The sequence below is a fragment of the Ananas comosus genome, unplaced genomic scaffold, assembly GCF_001540865.1.
Source record: "Ananas comosus cultivar F153 unplaced genomic scaffold, ASM154086v1, whole genome shotgun sequence".
Lineage (NCBI taxonomy): Eukaryota > Viridiplantae > Streptophyta > Magnoliopsida > Poales > Bromeliaceae > Ananas > Ananas comosus.
This window is the reverse complement of record NW_017891942.1, coordinates 999-10,739: the sequence shown is the minus strand read 5'-3', so window position 1 is coordinate 10,739 and position 9,741 is coordinate 999. Positions and strand designations below refer to the sequence as shown.

General features: G+C 46.9%; 1 long non-coding RNA gene across 1 annotated transcript; it reads left to right on the top strand.

Moving 5' to 3' along the window:
- The first annotated feature begins 6,257 nt into the window (after positions 1–6,257).
- Positions 6,258–9,074, top strand: LOC109705237. Its single transcript, XR_002214670.1, has 3 exons — positions 6,258–6,401; positions 7,259–7,464; positions 8,971–9,074. It is a non-coding gene; the product is annotated as an uncharacterized LOC109705237 (long non-coding RNA).
- The last annotated feature ends 667 nt before the right edge of the window (positions 9,075–9,741 follow it).

Here is a 9,741-nt window from a genome sequence, read left to right as displayed (position 1 = left end):
GCCAAAATTCACACTTTTTCAACTTGGCATAGAGCTTCTTTTCCCGAAGCACTTGAAGTACAAGTCTCAAGTGCTCCTCGTGATCCGCGTCACTCTGGGAATACACTAAGATGTCGTCGATGAACACCACGACAAATCTGTCTAAATAAGGCTTAAAAACACGGTTCATCTGATCCATGAAAGCTGTCGGGGCATTAGTAAGCCCAAACGGCATAACCGTAAACTCATAATGTCCATACCGTATTCTAAAAGCCGTCTTCGACACATCCTCAGGTCTGATCCTCAACTGATGATATCCCGACTGCAAGTCAATTTTGGAATATACACAAGATCCCTGGAGCTGATCAAAAAGATCATCAATCCTCGGTAATGGATACTTGTTCTTAATCGTGATTTTATTGAGTTCACGATAGTCCATACATAAGCGAAGTGATCCATCCTTCTTCTTCACAAACAAAACTGGTGCTCCCCAAGGTGACACACTCGGTCGCACAAAACCCTTATCCAGGAGGTCCTGCAATTGTGCCTTCAGCTCCTTCAACTCTGCTGGTGCCATCCTATAGGGTGCCTTTGAGATTGGGGTAGTCCCGGGGACGAGATCTACCACAAACTCAATCTCCCTATCAGGAGGCATGCCTGGAAGCTCCGCTGGAAACACATCTCCAAACTCCCGCACTACGGGGATATCCTCAATCCTAGGGGTGTCATCCACACCTCGCATCACAACAGTAGCCAAGTAGGCTACGCAGCCTCTACTAATCAACTGCCGAGCTCGAGAAGAGCTAATCGTCATCGCAAAAAGCGAACTCTGGCATCCTCGGTACACAACCTCCGCCTGCCCCGGCTCTCTAAATGTCACCGTTCGATTCTTACAATCGATGGTGGCAAAGTACTTGGTCAGCCAATCCATGCCCAACACAACATCAAACTCCCCGAGTTTGTGCAAAGCTAGTAAGTCCACGGGCATGATCCAATCTCCAATCCTAACAGGGCAACTGGGGCAAAACTCCCGAATGTCTAAAGAGTGATCGGGTACAACAACTCGTCCCGGATGCAACAAGGATACAAGTGGGATGCCATGCAGCTCGGCAAACAGCCGATCAATGAATGAATGCGATGCACCGGTATCAAACAAAGCTCTAACTCGAATACCATGAAGTAAAATGATACCTGCGACCACATTCTCGGCTGCCGCCGCCTCCTCAGTCTGGGCCGCGTACATACGCCCGCTCGGGGCCTGTCGAGACCCCTCCGCCTGCCGCAAAACTGGCGGCCGTCCTGCCTGGTGATGCGCAGAAGATGTCCCTTAGCTGGGACCTGGCGATGCTGGTGCAGATGCCGCAGATGGGGCTGGCAATGGACTCCTCGGGCAGTCCGACTGGAAGTGGCCCTCCTGGCCGCACAAAAAGCACCTGCCCCGGCTGCGTGAACACTGCCGCGGGTAGTGAGGACCGCCACAGATCACGCAACGGGGAGCCTGACGACGATCGGGTCCTCCTCGCTGAGTAGACTGGCCACGTCCTCGCGACTGGCTCCGCCTCCTGGGGTGCCTCGGCGGCCTCCGTGAATGCGTCTGACTCGCACCCTCAGCCGCTGGCCTCTTGCCCTTGCCCTTATCTAGGGCCTCGCGACGCTCCTGCAGATCCGCCGCTCCTGCCTCCACTATCAAAGCTCGATCCACAACCTCCCGGTAGGTCTGGAGGTTGGAAGACTGCACCAACCGGAAGATAGAAGGCCGCAAACCGCGCTCAAAAATGCGGGCCTTGTCCTGGTCGTCCCTCACAACAAACGGTACACAGTGTATTATCCGGGAGAACTCCCTCTCGTACTCAGCCACTGACCGCTCATCCTGGCGCAAGCTGCGCAAATCCTGCTCCATCTTCCTCTTGACGCTGGTAGGAAAGTGGTGCGCCAGTAGAAGCTCCTTGAACCTAGTCCAAGTAATCGCTGCCAAGTCGGTGTTGGGGTTGTCCTGGATATCCAACCACCAACGGTAGGCCTCGCCGTCCAGGAAGTGAGTGGCGAGCCAAACTCTATCCCGCTCCTCCACAAAGGTGTCTCGAAACAGCTTCTCCATGTGCAGCAACCACTTCTCAACAATCCAGTGGTCGACGTTCTCGCCATCAAACGTCCTCGGGCTGCACCTCCTGAACTCGCTGAGGCGCTCCATAAGCCGATCTCGCTCGGCTCCCTCGGCCATCACGGGGAAAGCTGCCCCCGTCACTGGTCTCTGAACAGGTAGTGCTGCAGCCACCTCCTCCCGAGGTGCGGTCGCCGGTGCCGCACGTGAAGAACTGGGCGCGGGAGACTGCGCCCTCGGTGCGACGTCCACCACGGGTGCTGGCGGTGTGGGGCCCTGGGTCTCCCTCGAAGCTGCCGCCTGCTGCAGTAGGAGGTCCTCAAGATGCTTCATCCGCGCCTCCTGCCGCTGAGCTACCTCAGCCTGTCGCTGCGCCGCTGCCGTCTGCTGCGCCAACAGATCAGTGAGAACCGCAAGCTGGGCCCTCAAGTCACGGACCTCACTAGATCCGGAAGTAGCGGAGGTCTCGACCTCCTCGGGGTGTGCCGCATCATCCGCCCCGGCAGATTGGGAGCGTGTAATCGGCATCGTCACTACAAAACATAAAAGTGCAAGTTAGTAACCCGCACTATCGAGTCCCCGCTCAAATAACAAAACCCAAATCACGCGAAAGTGAGGAAGTGTCCTTCACTACTAACTCCCAATATTACGTTGTCGGCCGCCAACGTAACCCTCCGCGAAGTTAGAAGCCACACACTCCGATCAAACTCTAACTTTTTAGAGTTGTCATGAACCCAATCATAATACTTTCGCTCACAAGTCAATTAGATCTCGTCTCTCACGAGCCTAATTCCTTAGTCCAACCGGCCTAAGGATCAGCCCGGTCTGGGCAGTTTTCGCCCGGAGGGACCGGTCTCTCCCCAGCAGGGACCGGTCTCTTGCTGCGAACCCGAAAAACCATCGTTCGGGAACCGGTCTCTCCCTGTGCGGGACCGGTCTCTCACTGCGTGGACGCGCTCGGGGACCGGTCTCCCCCGCCAGGGACCGGTTGCCTCAGGGCTGCCGCAACACTGCTCACTGGGGGACCGGTCTCTCCTTCCAGGGACCGGTCCCCGAGAGTAAAAACTCTCAGGACTTGTCCAGAATTCTAGTTTTCGAACTTTTAGGTCGAAAAACATTCTACGACCCTCCACCAAGTGTGGAAAAGCTCGAAACACATCCAAACACTCGAACCTCGCAATTTGCAAAGGTCCAGTGTGTTACAGAATCGATCGCCTAGTCTTCCTTCTATGGTTTGGGAAGAGTTCCGGGAATTAATGCGTTCAACTTATTTCCCCGATAGTGAAAAGAGGAAGCTTCGGGACCGGTTTCAGAAATTACGACAAGAAGACCGCTCTGTGAGGGAATATGAGCGAGAATTTTCCCGTATTGTGAGTTGTGTTCCAAGTGTGGTACAAGACGATAAGGATCGAGCCGAATGTTTTGTACGAGGACTCCGGTCTGATATTTTCAAAGTAGTGCATAATCTTAAGTTGCAGACTTTTGCTGAAGTCGTGGATCGGGCCCTATGGATAGAGCAAGACAATGCTTTCGTGCGTGAAGAGCACGAGTCTGAGGAACGTAAGCAAGGAGGGATGAGGCCACTAACAAATAAGTCAGATAAACAGTCAAGTTCTGGACACCACTCGACATCGTCCTCTACCCGATCATCTCCAAGATGTGTGATTTGTGGTGGTTCCCACTGGGCACGACGTTGCGTGCAACGGGAAGGAAAGTGCACTCGATGTGGACAACCGGATCATCCAGGTTATGAGTGCTCGCACGGCGATAGCCAAGCCCAGACGCTGGCGACAGCATTTTCCTCTCCGGGACAGCCTGCGGGTGTGCCACCTGCGGCACGGTCTAGAGAGCGACTGAGGATAAGGCAACCGAGGGGTTCGCGACGAGCAGCAAGTGGTCGTGGATAGGCGACCCATGTGGTGAAACTTGCTGCGACTGGTAGCAATGTGGCAGGTATGAGTTAATTACAGCAAGCATGTTTTCTGCATTATGTAAGTTTAGTGCATTGTATGCATTGATTAGGTGATCTGTCCCTACTATTTATGCCTTAATATAGTAGTGATCAAGTGAACGGATAAGCGTTGATGCCCGGGTATGCTTGTGTGTGGGAATGTAATACCTGCTGGAGCAGGTAGAGAGTTTGAGAGCACTAGCAAATCGCTGGTGATAGCCTGTGGATAAGAGGTGAGATTCGCGATAGAAATGGTGATGACGAACTAAGTTTCAAAGCAATGCGAGTTGCTGATTGCGAGAGTCTAGTCGCGATGTTCGTGGAACTCTTGTGAGATCGAGCGTTTTGCAGATTGTTCCGGTAGATTGAACAGTGAAAGTAGAATCACTGTTGAGGAAATAGTTGGTTAGTGGTCAGGTGCGTGCACATGGACCCAGTAGTACCTCGGATTGAGGTAAGTGGGTCGTGCTCGTGTAGTCGGTGTGCATAGGCAAGAGTTGCCTAATACTGGACTTAGTGTGATACGCGATTGTGGCGTATAGAGCACTCGAGTATAGGTACTCGTACTGTGGGGATTTGGTTCGGCCGTGAGTGTGTTGGCAGTAGCACTTTAGCGTTGCTAAAGTGTGAAGCGTGCCAGGGATCACTCGTAGGGCTGATGGCTCGCACTAAGTGCTTAGGAGCCGATAGAGTGTGTAACTCTGTTGAGTGTGTCGGGTAGCACGACGTTTGCGGGTAGTGCTTGGGGACGATCCGTGTCTCGACCACTTGTGGACTGCGGAGCCTGGACCCATGGGGCAGGCGCAGTCAGCTGTGAGAGACAGCAGCCCGATACCTGCAGGTAGGGCGGAGAGTTTTTGGTCAGGACGGTAGTCCGAGCATAGACCTGAGTACGTGGAATGCCACGTGTTGGATCGTGAAATCGGTGATGCACTGAGAGTGCGGTTGTGACCCAACTCGAGGACTTGGCGTGATTTGGGGTCGTGGTTGCTCCCAGTTGGAGCAGGTATACGATATCTCAAGTGAGAACTGTGTCTCGTGATAATTGGGTCTACGCTTGCGAGCGAGAGACGTTGAGTTAAGTGATAGGCCTAGCAAATCGCCGATCCGATTTGCGAACAGATCTGTGGTAATTGAGACAAGTAGTTACCCGTGTGCATTGTAAGTGAATACTTCGAACGTGTCCCAGTGAAGGAGAGTGTATAGGGACCGTGAGAGCGAAGGCTCGGTCCTGTGGACTATTTAGTCAGAATTGCTAAGATAAGCATCGATGATAAGCTGAGATTGGAAACGCGAACAAAGTGTTCGTAGAGAATGATTCGGAGGAATCAGGGTAGCATAGACTGAAATTCAGAAGCTACGGAATGATATGATTTTACATGTTGATGATTGTTGGAATTTATCTCCATCCGTTGAGTAAATGAGGAGCAATAAGAATCTAAGTTTCGCGGACGAAACTTTGGTTAACAGGGGGAGATTGTAATATATGGCAACTTGGAGTTGCAATGTCAACTTTGATATAGGGGATCAAAGTGAGGATTGAGCTAGTTGGATATCATCCCCGAGTGATTTGTGATGCGTGTGAATGAATTCTGGAGATAAATAAGTGTTTCGGTGCAAATTGGGCGCGAAACGAAATGTAAAGAGAATTTTCGGATTTCCGACGCTAACTTTGATTAAAAGAATTAAAGTGAGCAAAATAATACAAAAATGGTGTGAGATAATATTTTATTGGACTTAAGGGTGTAAAATATAAGTCTGGAATGACTCGTGTTGGAATCGGAGCGAAAACAGAAAATTTAGAATTTTCTGTAAAGAATGGGACTGATAAATTAGCAGAAAATGCACAGTGTCAGAAAATTGTGAAAACTGGAGGAGATGTCAGAAATATTTTTATGAGGCGAGATTTAAAGTTTCAGATTATTCTGACACCCGTAGAGAGAGAAATAGAAGTCGAAAGCTATCGGATAAAGATTGCAGTTCGGTACAGTTCGCGGAGACCAAATGGGGTCGAAACTGAAATGTTAAAATTTCTTTGGACTTGTTATGTAAAACCGAACATGCCTGTCAAATTTGAGCGAAAACGGACATTCAGAAGAGCTCCAATTAAATGTATCAGACTAGAACTAGACTGAAGTGATAATATTGATGACTTGTGGACCTAAAGGCAATTGTTACATTGCTTAGTGGTTTCCACTAAGCTGCCAGGAGACCTCCATTCTTATCCTCTCCTATACGCATAAGAGAGAGAAGGAAAGGGAAACAAAGGAAAGAAAAAAAAGAGAAGAAGAAATTGATGAAATCGGTGCCGTTCGACGAGCCGATCGATCCCCCGCGCGCGTTGGATTTTTCCGGCGCTTCGACTGCGAAGTTTGTATTTTATTATTATAATTTCAAATCAGATCTTTTGATGAATTTTTATGGTGGATCTTAGGAGAAGTCATTTTGATGGATTTGTGCTGAAATTAAAAAGGTTTAAACTATGGATTTTGGTTGTTAAAGAGTGTAGATGCTATGTAAGAAGCCATGTGTATTATGTATGAATATTGGCAGCTGGGGACTAAGTAGCTATCATGCCGGTTATTTTGTAATTCCTGATTTTGGGTTAGGTTAATTGGTCTAAAGAAAAAAAAAAGGGTCTAAACTATAGATTATGGTTGCTATATCTTCTATATGCCATGAAGAACCTATAACCAGCTATAAAGATGGAATAGTATGCAAGTGAATTGTTTGTTAAAGAGGTCATTTGAGACAGGTTAGTCATAATTCCTGATTATGATTTGTGGTATTTAACCTAAGAAAGGGATCTAACTTGGGGTTTTGAATTCTACAAAAAACTTGTATGTGTTATCAAAACCTAGTGGAAGAGTTATATGTTGACAGCATATATGTGAACTTGGGCTGCTATATATGTGGCATAATTGGTCTAAAAAAATGGAGTTGTAGGAGCATAATTATAACAGGAATTTACATCTATTAGAGGCTAAAGCTTGTAGATGCTATATAACATTAGAAACTATAATATGCTAACAACGTGCAAGTAAACTTGGGTTGTATATGAAAGTTGTAGGAATGATGTTATAGCTAAAGTGGATCTCTTGTATTCCTAGATTAGCTGGTTATGGGGTTCTTAGATTAATGGTTGAAGTTGAATTGCTCTATAAATTTGTATGGAACTTGTGTAAAAGAAGTTATATTGAACTAAGCCTAGAAATGCACTTTTGTAGGATTCGGAGCCTAGCTTAGAATTGATTACATGTAAACCTAATTGGGGGTAAAGCGAACGCGTTGGTGAAGTCGGTTCAGCAATCCGTCGAGCCTACGCGAAGATATCGCCAAAAGAACATTTTCGGCTACAATTATCGCGAGCGCGGGTCGCGGTTCTTGGAAAAGTGCGAGAAGCGCATTTCTCGCAATCTGGTACAAAATAAAAGTGGGTTGTGCTTACCGAAGCGATTAGGTCGCTTCCATGTCAAAGTAATCTTTGATTCTCATTGATGCATACATTTATATGGAAAGGAATAGATGATGAAATGATTACATGAATCGTGAGGTCATAGCTAAGTTATCTACCATTGCAATATGCACATGAATGCATTGATAATCATCTCAAGTAATGTATGAATATTGATATGCGATAAACATGTTAGATGCATATAAATGCTAGATGCATATGAATGCTAAATGCATATAAATACAAGAATTGTGATTACTAATTGTATATGCTTAAACATATATGGAAGTGAATGCTAGGTGCATGTTAATATATTATGATTAAGGTTGAAGTTATGTGAACTTGACATATTGTGGACATGCTAAGTTTATGAGAGTCGGGTATAACTCGATAATTTTAATGGATTAGAAATCTCGATAGGGACAAAGAAAGTATTAATATGTAAATTATGAACCTAGGCAAGGATACCTAGAATGACACATATAGATCGAGTGGCATGAACCCAATGTTATTAAACATAGGTCGGACATAACCTAATGTCATTAAACATAGGTTGAATTAGTAAACCTAGAGTCGAGATCTAGGTGAAAGAACAAAACCTAGCGTAAGTGAACCTTGGTTATGATGCATAGAGACACTTAGTAAAATTAAATTAAGTTATGAATTATAGTGGTAATAGGACCACTAGAAAGTGAAAAGTAAATGGTATAGACCTAGAAATGTCGTCGACATAGGGTAAAAGAGTAAACCCTTAAGTTGTGAAAGTGGGTTTCGGAATCCATAGAAATGGTGCTGTTGGCAAAATAGAATCAGAACTACGGGATCGACGGTTCTCCTCTCCCGGTAGTGATTCAACGGGATTGACGGTTCTCCTCTCCCGGTATGAGCTCAACGGGTTTGACGGTTCTCCTCGCCCGTTCAGCTCGAGCGACTTAGGGTCACGGGGATCGACGGTTCTCCTCTCCTTGTGATGGACCTAGTGTCGCGTGGACTTAAGGCTGAGGTGCTTGTGAGACGTCCTTCACCTTGAGCCTGACTTGACGCGGCACTCCGCGGTTGATTGACTCAAGACCGAGTCGAGTGGCTAGATGGCTAAGATAAAATAACGTTAAGAAAGAATCACCAGTGGGCATAATATGATAAAGAACAAAAAAATAAAGAATAAAGAGAGTAGCTAATGAACGTGAATAGCTAATAAAGAAAAGAACGGCTACAAGTAAAGAATGGTTAATGATATAAAGTAGAATCAAGTATTCTACTTGCATGATTTACAGGTATTGCATATTGCATAGCATCGATACAGTTGCGAGGCAAGGCATGGTTTTATTTATTTGCATACATAGTCAAATATGTCTATCTGTTTATTAAACTAACCTGCAGTTGCCTCCTTTGAACCTGGTGGGTCGAGCTCTTCTCTTGGGTGGCCGTACCCACTGGGAACTATATTTATATAGTCCTCACCCCCGTGTTGTTTTGGGGGTACAGGTTACACGCGAGGGGCGCGGCAGCGCGAGGACAGGGTGTAGCTCCGTAGATAGCGCCCTACCACGGAGACCAGAGATAGCAATACCCTGAAGAGGTCAAGCTCAGAGTATAAGTATGAATGAAACAAAATTGTAGTAAAAGTGTATAAGTTGTAATAATTTAAAGGCTTATGTAATATTGTAAAAGTAAAAAAATTCTGAGATGAATGCTTGTAATAGCATAGTTAGTATTTTATGTTTTTGATACTGATGCAATCTGTGGTTGAATACAGTTCCTGTTTGGAATCTCTTGTATTGCATTGTATAGATTGTGACGCCTAGAACGTACAGGGGAGGCTCTGTCCGTTCGGCGGTCTGTCGGCGTGCCCGAATCCGACCAAATAGGCGGAGCTCGGGGCGTGACAACACAAGTAGTGCGCTCCGGAGTCGGTCACGAGGGATAGCCTATGTGGGGTCCTGTGGGATAGGGATAGCCTATTTTGGGTCCCGAGGGATAGCCTATGTGGAGTCCCGCAGACGGTCTCTGATTCGTAGTATCGAGACGGCTATTTGAGTAGTGGGCGGAATCCTTGAATGAGCCACGAGGTTAATGAACGGGTAAATAGCTTTACTTCTTGGGCATATGAAGAGCAAGTTGATTATCTATTTCATTGTGCATGCATCCATCGTATACCTGATTCGGGCACAGTAGCATAGTTTTACTATCTGCTTCTACAGCTTTGAATATCTATCTATTTGTTTATCTACTCGTGCCCACTTGGACCTAGTGGGG